The sequence below is a fragment of the Megascapheus bottae genome, chromosome 5 (genome assembly GCF_031878675.1).
Source record: "Megascapheus bottae isolate mThoBot1 chromosome 5, mThoBot2.hap1, whole genome shotgun sequence".
In the NCBI taxonomy this organism is placed as follows: domain Eukaryota; kingdom Metazoa; phylum Chordata; class Mammalia; order Rodentia; family Geomyidae; genus Megascapheus; species Megascapheus bottae.
Genome location: NC_143513.1, coordinates 67,374,585 through 67,385,467, shown reverse-complemented (window position 1 = coordinate 67,385,467; position 10,883 = coordinate 67,374,585).

The window sequence follows — 10,883 nt, the reverse complement described above, 5'->3', positions numbered from 1 at the left end:
TGTCTTCACTAGAAATTGGAAAATAGTCTCTTCCTAAGCATTACAACTATTATAGTTTTTCTTTTATTTATTTTTTCATTCATTAAATTTAATTTTTTTGGAATCCATAATTTTATTTCTTTTTTTTAGATTTTATTAACACTGATTTTTACATCATATTTCAAATGTCACGTTTAACAAACAAGTATTCAAGAAGGGAATCACTGGCACATAGATTTTAGAACATAATTAAAATTAAGCAGAGGTTTTATATGTCATAGATGCATATTAATCTATATAATAAAATATTATGTCTATAGAGTTTATAACCCATCATAGATTTTTTTTGTCTATGTAGTTATGTTTCTATCTTCAATACCATGTCCATAACCTTGGGTACCCAAATATTGAGTCATCACTCTTGTACTGTTTGAATCTAGTATCCACATATTAAGAATACCATGCACCTTTTGTTCCTTTGTTCTTGACATATCTCACTCAACATGATTCGATCTAGTTTCATCCACTTCCCAGCAAATGCCAATATTTTATCTTGTCTGTTGGCTATGTAGAATTCCATTGTGTCCATTCATCTGTAGTAGGGCATCTAGGTTGTTTCCATCACTTGGCTATTGTGAATAGTGAAGAGATGAACATGGCTGAGCAGATGTCCTTATCTAAATTTAAATTTTATTGTAAAGGTGATGTATAGAGAGATTATGGCTACATAAGTCGGGTACTGAGTACATTTTATTTTGAATAATGTTACCCCTCCCTCATTTTCTCCCACTTTCCCCCATCCCGAACCTTCCTCCCCAAGCTGTAAAGTTCATTTCCAACATAGTGTCTAGTGAGTATCATTGTTGAATTGGTTTACCCAGTTTCACCATTTCTGTGATTTTCCTTCCTTTCTCCAAACTAGATAAACTCCCATTCACAACAAGTGGTACAGAAATAAAAACCAATGACATTAGAGAATAAACCAAAGAAAGGAAAAAGAAATAACTGCAAACAGTTACAACTGAAAGAAAACCTCTTGTTTACATCTCTTGGAGCTCGTTTTGATAAGCATCATTTATATTGTCATAGGCACATAGATATTTAGCCATTTTGATCATCTCCTAAGAATACCCTAGACATATTCTAGTTATTACAAGTGAGGAAAACCATGCAGACTATGTTTTGGTCTAGCTTACTTTGCTTAATTTAATTTTTTTCCAAGTCTTTCTACTTTCTTATGAATGGGTCAATGTCATTCTTTCAGATGGAAGCATAGAATTCCACTGTGTGTATATACCACATTTTCTTGATACATTCATCCACTAAAGGGCATCTGGGTTGATTAGCTATGGTAAATAATGCTGCAATGAACATGGTTGTGCTGGTGTCTTTAGCATGGGCAGTTCTTGTTTTTAAACTTACTCATTTAGCTATTAATTTTTATTATCTTCAAATGGTTACAAAAGGGTTTCAATTTAATGTGTCCATTAATATGTCTAACGCATCTTCATCACAGTCACCCCTTTCACTGTCCTGACCCCATATCAATGCCATCTTGCTGGTCTCATTAAGTTTCTTAGTTCGATTTTCATACAAATACTTTGACTGTTAGGATGATGTACCATTCCCTTTTCTATTTGGCTGCGTGTGTGTGTGTGTGTGTGTGTGTGTGTGTGTGTGTGTGTGTATGTGTATGTGTGTGTGTTTTGTGAAGGTTGAACTCTGGGCCTGGGTGCTGGTCCTAAACTCTTCAGTTCAAGGCTATTACCTTACCACTTGAGCCACAATGCCACTTCCAGTTTTCTAAGAATAAGAGCTATATAATCTGTGATTGTTGTTCTTAATGTACTATGTTATTTCTCATCTCTTTTGTTGTCCCTTGGTTATCTCATATTGTTATAGTATCTTACTTTGTTATCTGATATATTGTTTAGTTGTTTATTTGAAATAGGATAGGGAAGGAGGGAAAACAAGATGAGGGGAGGAGGTGGGGGAGGGAAATGGGGACAAAAACATGAGAAAGGGTAACAATGTGAAGTAATGTACCTTCTATCTGGTGAATATAATGTAACCCTCCTATTAATTATAATAAAAATATTATTAAATATAAAAAAAGAGTCTCAAAGACTTCTGTGCCCAGGCTGGCTTTGAACCACAATCCTCAGATCTCCTGAGTAGCTAGGATTACTGGCGTGAGCTACCAGCACGTGACTATATTTCTGTTTTTAGCTTCCCTGGATGAGAAATGTTCTAATTTCCTAATATTCATTTTGTTAAACTTTGTTATAGTTCTAAAAATTCAAGTAAGTGAGGGAAAGGGGTGATATGATCAAAAAAGAAATGTAGTCATTATCTGGCTTATGTAACTGTAACCTTTCTGCATGTTACCTTTATAATAACAATAAAAATTCAAGTAACCAGCTTCCAAGTTGAGAAAGCCTCCTATTATTATAACATTCAACCATGACCTTTACAAACAAGTGGAAGTTAGAAGATATTTCATCATTAGGGAAAAATAGGAATGTTTTCTATCAGGATAAATTATATATATATATTTTTTTTGCAATGCAAAACAAATTCTCTAGACTCCTCTAGTGAGTGATTATCAGCTCAGTATTAAAGATTGAACCTAAGTAAGCACAATTTAGGGGGGGAAAATCCCCTACCAGATTTCAGTCTGATGATTGGCTGAAATAGACATTAGCCACAGGAACTTTCTCCGTTTTCCTTAAACTCCCTCTTAATATTCAAGTACTTACAATATCATATTCTCAGGATCTTTCTGAAAATGGAAAGAGTAAATCTGATGGTCCTGAAAGTAACTGTCACATCAAGGCAAAGCTTTAGCTCCAATTGTTTGATATTACCTTCCATTTTCCAGTAACAGTGTCTTTTACCACCCCATAGGGTACCTGAAGTTCTCTTTATTACAAGCTCTTGCTTTCTCTTTTCTTTTCTTCTGCCCACCCCCGTTTTAGCTTTCAGCAGAGCACTTCTTGATTTTTATTGTCCCCCTGCAAGCGCTGGCTCAGCTGCACACAGAAGTCACTGCACAGTGGTTGCAGGCAGTATAAAAAGTGTATAAGGATACAGTGACTCTGGGAACAACTAGGCTCTATTAGAAGTGGAAATGTGTGACAGTGGCTGCAGCCATTGGGGACTGTCTCCTTTTGAATGTATATTTTATATATCTGCTTGAATTGGGGCCCTGTGTCCTCCCTTAGCTTTTCCATTCAAGGCTTAGACTTTTCTACTGCCACTTACTTAAGCCACACCTCTACTCCTGGCATTTTGTTTTTAATTGGAGGTGAGAGTCTCTTGAGAGTGTCTTCCCAAGTTGGCTTTGAATGGAAATCACACAGTATGTGGTCTTTTAGGATTGACTTTTTTTTTTTAAAGTCAGCATCTCTTTTTGTATAGCCCAGGCTGGCCTCTTGATGGTTGAGATTATAGGCATTTGTCATGCTGACAAAGACTGGCTTTAAAATTTGGCCTTAGCCGGGTGTGGTGGCTCACGCCTATAATCCTAGCTACTCAAGGGGCTGAAATCTAAGGATCATGGTTCAAAGCCAGCCTGTCGCATGGACACAAAGTCTGTGAGACTCTTATCTCCAATTAACCACTAGAAAATCGAAAGTGGTGCTGTGGCTCAAGGGGTAAGGTGGTAGCCTTGAGCTGAAGAGCTCAGGGACAATGTCCAGTCCCAGAGTTCAAGTCCCACGACCAAAGAAAAAAAATTGGCCCAATGCAATGAAGTCATTCAAGTTGGTGCCTCTATCAATAGTTTATTCCTTTCTGTTTTTAAAATTTTATTTTTATCTAATTAATTTATTTTTTGCCAGTCCTGGAGCTTGAACTCAGGGCTTGAGCACTGTCCTTGGGCTTTTTTTCCCTCAAGGCTAGCACTCTACTCCTTGAGCTACAGCACCACTTCCGGCTTTTTCTGTTTATGTATGTGACTGAGGAATCAAACCCTGGGCTTCCTGCATGCTAGGTGAGTACTCTACCTCTACCTCTAGCCACACTCCTGGCCCCGTATTCCTCTTTCTTTGTTGAATTGTATTCTGTAGTATTGATGTAACATTCACCCACTGAAGGAAATCTGGGTTGTTTTCAGGTTTGTTTTATTTTTTGTGGGACTTGAAATCTGGGCCTGGGCGCTGTCTTTGGGCTCCTTTAACTCAAGGCTACCATTCTATCACTTGAGCCACAGCACCATTTCCAGCTTTTTCTGTGATTAACTAGAGATAAGAGTCTCATGGACTTTACTGCCAGGGCTGGCTTCAAACCAGGATCCTTAGGTATCAGCTTTCTGAGTAGCCAGGATTACAAGTGTGAGCCACTGGCACCTGGCTTGTTTCCAGTTTTTACTGATTACAGATGAAAGAGCAATTGTACCATTTTGCATTTCCAATAGCAATGTGTGAGTGATCCAGTTTCTCCACATCTCTATTGGCATATGGTGTTATTATTTTTTATGTTGTGGTCATTCTGGTTCATGTGTGATGATATCTTACATGCATTTCTCTGAGCAATATTATTGAGCATCTTTTCATGCTCTTTACCATTTGTCTATTCTTTCCTATTTGTTCTTTTGTCTATTTTCAAATTAGATTATTTCTTGGTTACTGGGTTTCGACAATTATTTTTTTGGTACCAGGATCTGAATTTGGGGTCTCACACTTCATTTGAGCCACTCTCATCTGATAATTCTGTCTAAATTTTAGATACTGGCCCTTTGTCTGGTATGTAATTTGCATTTTCTCTCAGTCTAGCTTCCCCATCCTCACCAAGGTGTTTTGTACAGCAAAATTTCTCATTTCGTGAGGCCCAATTGTTCCATCACCATTTGCTAAAAAGGCAAATCCATTGTTTATGGAATTGTTTTGGCACTTTTTGTCAAAAACCAATGGTATGTGGCTGTAGTCTCATTGTTATAAGAAGCTGAGACAGGAGCATCATTTGAGCCCAGGAGTTCAAAGCAAAATAGCAAGACCCTGCCTCAAAAAGGCCCCTGTGAAACTCAAAACAAGACCCACACGGCTAAGATTGCTCCATTTAGCAAATAAAAGGGTCAGTCAGTTAAATTTGAACTTCAGATTAACAGTGATCAAACCACAGATACATTTTTAGTATAACCTGAATATCCCACAGATACACTTGCACGAGTCTGCTGTGTTTTTGTCTCTCCAAGCCTAACAGAAAACGGCAATTAATTCAAACTAAGGAACCACAACAGATTGACGTTTAGACCTGAACGTAGGCTGAGATCTCCCGCCTACTCCCCCCGAACCTCGCGTCCCGTTGAGAAGTCACCAGATGGCTCTATTTAAGTCAGGATGTTTGGCTGCTGAGCGTCCCCACGGGAGGTGATACCGTGGCCTTTCGCAGAGATGTGGAGAGAATGCCGCGAGTTCCACGCAGCGCTGTGCCGAAGGGGTCCAGGTCCTCCGGGTAGATGGAAGGAGCTTCCCCGCTCGACGAGCGCCGCCTCCCGGGCCCTGCGTGCCGGTGCCGGGGGCGGACACTCGGCAGAAGAGGGACGCGGAAGCACGGGACGCCACTGCGCCAGGCCGGGGCCGCAAACCAAACCTAACCCCGAGAGAGGGAGAGGAGGGGAAGCACCAGAGCGGCCTCTGCAGTGCCCACTGCCGGCACTGGGGGCAGAGAGCGCCCCACCCTGCCCTGCAGGAATCGGGGGGGGGGGGGTGGGGGTTGGATACCCCGAAGGCCCCGGGCCTCCCCCCCGCCCCCCCCCCGAGCGGGAGGAGGGCTGCCTGCGGTCGTCAGCCAATCGCTTCCCGAGGACATGAGGGAGTCCCGGAGCGCAGGAGCCTCAGCATTCAAAGTCCGCGTGGCTCTGTGGAGTGGCTCCTGGCCTTGTGCCACCCCAGCCTCCCGAGTCGGAACGAGGCACTTGAGAAGGCTGGGAAGGACCGCGATGGCAAGGAAGGGCAGCCGTGGCGCCGGCCCTGCTCCGCCATCCGGACTCTTGCGCGCTGCCGGCGCCGTGTCCCCGTGTGAAGCCACGCTCGGCGCTGTGGTTCCCCGATGAACATCTGAACATACGGCTGCGACGGTGGCCTCTGAACCCCTCTGAACGCTTGAGCCTCGGATCCCCCGCCCGATCCTGCGTGGCGTCCTCCCTCCAAACCGGGCCGGCTTGTTCCCCGGACGCCCTGCGAGGTGCCCGGGCGCGGGGCGCGGCACGCGGCACGGCGGCCGCGGCCTCCGGACCTCCCCGCGGACGGGCGCCACGACGCCACCGAGCGGACGCTCCAGAAAACACCGAATCCACCGGGAACAAGATGGGAGGCTTTCCCCTTCCATGAACAGGAGGCACCCAAGGGCACACGGAGTCCGTCGGCGCGACGCGGAGGGTCGAGCGTGTGCGGAACCGCGGCGGACCTCGCGCAACGGTGGGGGATGCCCGGGGTCCTCAGCTGCATACCCAGGCGCTGTCCAGGCACCGACCCAGGCCAGAGACGGCGCGGGGCGCCGCCTGGGGGTGGAAGCCTTCGCCCGGCCTGTGGCACCGGGCAGCTCAGGCTCGGCCTGGAAGACTCGGGAGGTTAATGGACGGCCAGCGCCTGCCCACAGCCTCTGCTGTCCTGCTCCTTGAGACAACTGGTCCCCCCACCCGGCCGATTTCAGGTGGTTTGAAATGATCTTTTCAGATGCTTGTCCTTTGAGAGCTAAGGTCAAGAAATGTGAGCGTTGCCAGGATGGTTCAGCTAGTTGGGATCCTTTTCCTCTTTGCTCTATCTGCTATTTGGGATTCACAGTGCTGACTCGGGGAAGAAAGAAAAGAGAAAGGAGTAAAAGCCACAAGACAAATACATATATATATATATATATATATATATATATATATATATATATATATATATGTGTGTGTGTGTGTGTATGTGTGTGCATATACATATTTTAGATATATAATAACTCATTAAACACTGAAAAAGGGGAAAGGAAGAAAGAGGCTATGGGAACATAATAGAGGGCTCTGAAGTACACCATATGGAATCTATGGAATTGTCACAATGACACCTCATTGTACTGTTAAGGTACGCTACTTTAAAACAATCTAAAAAGGAAAAAAAAAATGCAGGAGTCACAAAGGCACCTCACTGCCTCCCTCCACACAAAGGCCCCTTGTCTTCTGTTTAGCATTATGAAATACTGCATTATTTCAACAACGACTTACACAAGAGAGTGAGGAGCCCCTCGGCTCTCAGCAGCAGCCGCAGCAGGAGGGATATGGGTGAGCTCACACAAGTGGCCTGGCCAGCGTCCCCTTCCCTTCTCCCTGGTTGAACTCAGTTCTTCATCAGCCAAAACGCCTGGGAGCACAGGAGGTTTATGCTGCCCAGTGACTTGCTCCTGTTCACTGAATACAGACCTCAGGGCCTCAAGGTGCCTCACACAGGGAGCAGACCTTGGGGCAAGACAACACTTGGCCTGCCAGCTCCCTCTATGTCTATTAAAGGCGCCTACTGGGCAGCCCTCCTGGCTGCCCCAGGGTGCTGCCCATGACCCCTTGGGAATGCCTATTCTGTGCCAATGCCTCATTCCCTGGGTCCACCCCCCCCCCAGCCACCCATAGCTGGCTGCCTTGACAGCAGGTGCTTGTCCTCCCTCTTGGGCTACATGTGACAGTGTCCTGATAATTCCCAGTTCCTATCCCTGCTGACTGCACAGGAACTGAGCAATGCCTCCATTCTCCACCCCACTCCCCTGGGGAAACAGTGGAATGTTCCCAAAGCCACTGTTCTCACTGGCCAAGGAGGTTATGCGGGTTCTAGGAAGAGTGAGGCCAGAGTGTGTTCCTGGGAGAGCAGCGAGGCACTGAGGGATCTTGCAGCTCCCAAAGCAGGGCAAATGGACAAAGCTGTGAGACAGCATGATGCAATATGATAAGTGAAGGGGGGTGAGGGGGAGAAAGACTGGAGAGAAGAGGGGGAGGAAAGAGGAGAAAGGCCTCCTTGCAAGAGATTTTGTTTCCATTCTTTGTAGTTAGACTTCAACTGGTATCAGGAAGGGAAATACAGGAGAGAAGCAAGTGAGGAAAAACATCAGAGTTCCAGGCAGCTGGTGTGTGCATTTGAACTCTACAGAGGACTTATTTGCTTTGTGCCCAATCTGGTGCCAGCGGCAGAATGCCAGGATCTCTCTACCCCAGGAAATGCAAACACATGGCCTACAGGCTTTCTGGATATTTTGTTGGGAGACAATAATGTTCTGGAGATAGGGATGTGGTGTTCAATAATTTCTGGTTTATTTTATTCTGTTCTACTCATTTGTGTTCTGGGTTTCATTGTGTGGCCTCAAGCAATCCTCCTGCTTCAGCTTCATGAGTAGCTGGGACTACAGATGTGCTCAATAACGATCATTTCTGCATCTATTCTATGGTACCTAGTACATAGTTGCCCAGTATGTGAAGTTGTTCAATAAACAATAGCTATGTGCTAAGCACCATTCAAAGTGTTTTGTACCAAGCAGGTGAAGTGACTCACACCTGTAATCCTAGCTACTCAGGAGGCTAAGATCTGAGGATCATGATTTGAAGGCAGCTATGGCAGGAAAGTCTGTGAGACTCTTATCATCAATTAACCACCAAAAAATGTGGAAGTAGATCTGTGACTCAAGTGGTAGAGCACTAGCTTTGAGCGCAAAAACCTCAGGCAGAACAACCAGAACCTAGGTTTAAGTCTCAGGACCAGCACACAGGCACACACATGCACATACACACACTTTTTTTTTTTTACATCGATTCAGTTTATTTTTTCCCTAAGGTTATGCTATTTTCATGCTGAAAAAGGGAAAGTGGAGACACAGAGAGATTAAGGTATCTGCTCCAGTCTGCTCCAGGCCAGAGAGCTGGAGAGTGGACACAATGGGACACAAACCTGTGCAGGCTGATTTGAAAGGCAATGCATTCTACAGATTCTTGAAAGAAAGAGTGAAAAGAAGGAAAAATACGTAAGTCAGAAGAGATCATGGACTCATAAAAATTCAATACCTTGGTGGTGGTTGTTATTTAATCAACTAAGGAGTAGAGAGAAGAAACTCACTGGAAACACACAGCACTAACTTACCAATGCAGCGCTGAGATTAGAACCCGGTAGACCTCCTGAGGTTCAGTCCCCAGAGTATTGAAAGTGAACAACCAATAACTTCCAATATTTATAAACTGACTTGGTAAGAGCACCAGGATCCACTGGTGGGAACTAGCTCTCTGCTTGTGCTCAGCCAACATGGTCAGGTTGGCTCTGTCCCACACACCTGATTTCTTCAGGCCTTGTTAAGCCAGCCCCCTTGTGAAAGTGTCAAAGCTGAAGGTTCCCAAGAAGCTGGCCCACAAGAGCCATGGCTCTGTAGCACCAGGTCCTCTGGGACCCAGTCAGGGAAAAGTCCGGTGTGGACTTTCTGTGCTTGGATTGCTGCCGAAATACCCAGTTCTTTGGTAACCTGAATACTTAACATTTTCCAGGAAATGGTTCTCGCAAAGGCACTTCTTCTGGATCACTAATGTCTGCTACATAAGACATCATTTATTTTTGATTCAACAGGTTTCAAACTCATTTTCCCCCCTAGACAAGACCAATTGAATGTAGAGTTTCCCATAGGGGGCTTTCCAAAAAGATTGGTGCTGGGATTCACCAGGTTTCCACAGTAATGGGGCTGGATTGGATTTGGCATTCTTTTCCCCACCTCAGGGGTGTGTGTGTGTGTGTGTGTGTGTGTGTGTGTGTGTGTGTGTTGTGGGTAATTGCAGTTATTCCAACAGGGAGAAAGTATAATCAGGTTTTTTTTTCCCTAAGGGGGAATCCAAATCCTATCAGATGGAAGAGTTTCTGGCATCTCATATTTCTCTCTATTGCCTAGAGGAATCTTCCAGAATAGAATCTGCCCAGTAACATGCAACCTGATAGTCCACCTGGGCCAAAGAGGGTAAAGATTAGTAAATTCTGTTTATCAGCACTGGGAGTGGGCCCAAATGGGCCTGTGACAACACAGAGGGCTGTGGGGCTGCACTATTCCCTCCCCTCCACAACCCAGCCATCTTGCTCAGGCCACGACTGGGCAGCAGTGAGTATACACTTCCATGGGGAAGAGGAGGTGCCCTTGATGGTTCAGGACTCAGAGTGACTCCTTGAGAAATGACTGCCTGGAGGTTTGTAGGGTCCTAGTTTTAATCCCTAGCATCACACACACACACACACACACACACACACACACACACACACACACACACACCCGTAACTATAACCAATCGATCAAAAGTTGTTTCCTATAGTGCTACTGATGGCTAGACAAAGCAAGCACTTGCTGTAGTTGTTCCTAATTGAAGCAAATATTAAAGACATGAAATGGGAACAGGAACCATCTTCATTCATCTTCATTCTTGCATAGAAGAGCGCAGATGTATTTGTGGATATGATGAAAACAGAAATGAAGCTGGGGGATTTGCTCTGATCAGCCTTGCAACAGCATAGCTAATTTCGTTACACAAATGAAGCCTGGAACAAATGCCTGCTTATTCCCGGACAATATTTTCCTGTTGCCCAGGGCAATGACACTCTGTGACCTTTAGCCAGTAGCTTAACCTCTCTGAGCTATTTCCATATCTATAGAAAATAAAAATAATAGTATTTGTTCTCCTCCATTCTGGTTATTGTCAGAATCAAAAATAATAATAATGTACATGAAAGCTTTTGATAGATGGCAAGGTGCTGCTCCATTGTAAGGGATTATTATAGTCATCATGTGTATTGTAGAGTTTCTAGGATAGCCATTTTTACAACATAAAGAGTAGCAACATGAGCTCCATTTCAAGGAAGGAAAACAGCCAATTTTCCCGGTGGAAGAATGACCCCAGACAAAGCAGAAAGATCAATAAAATA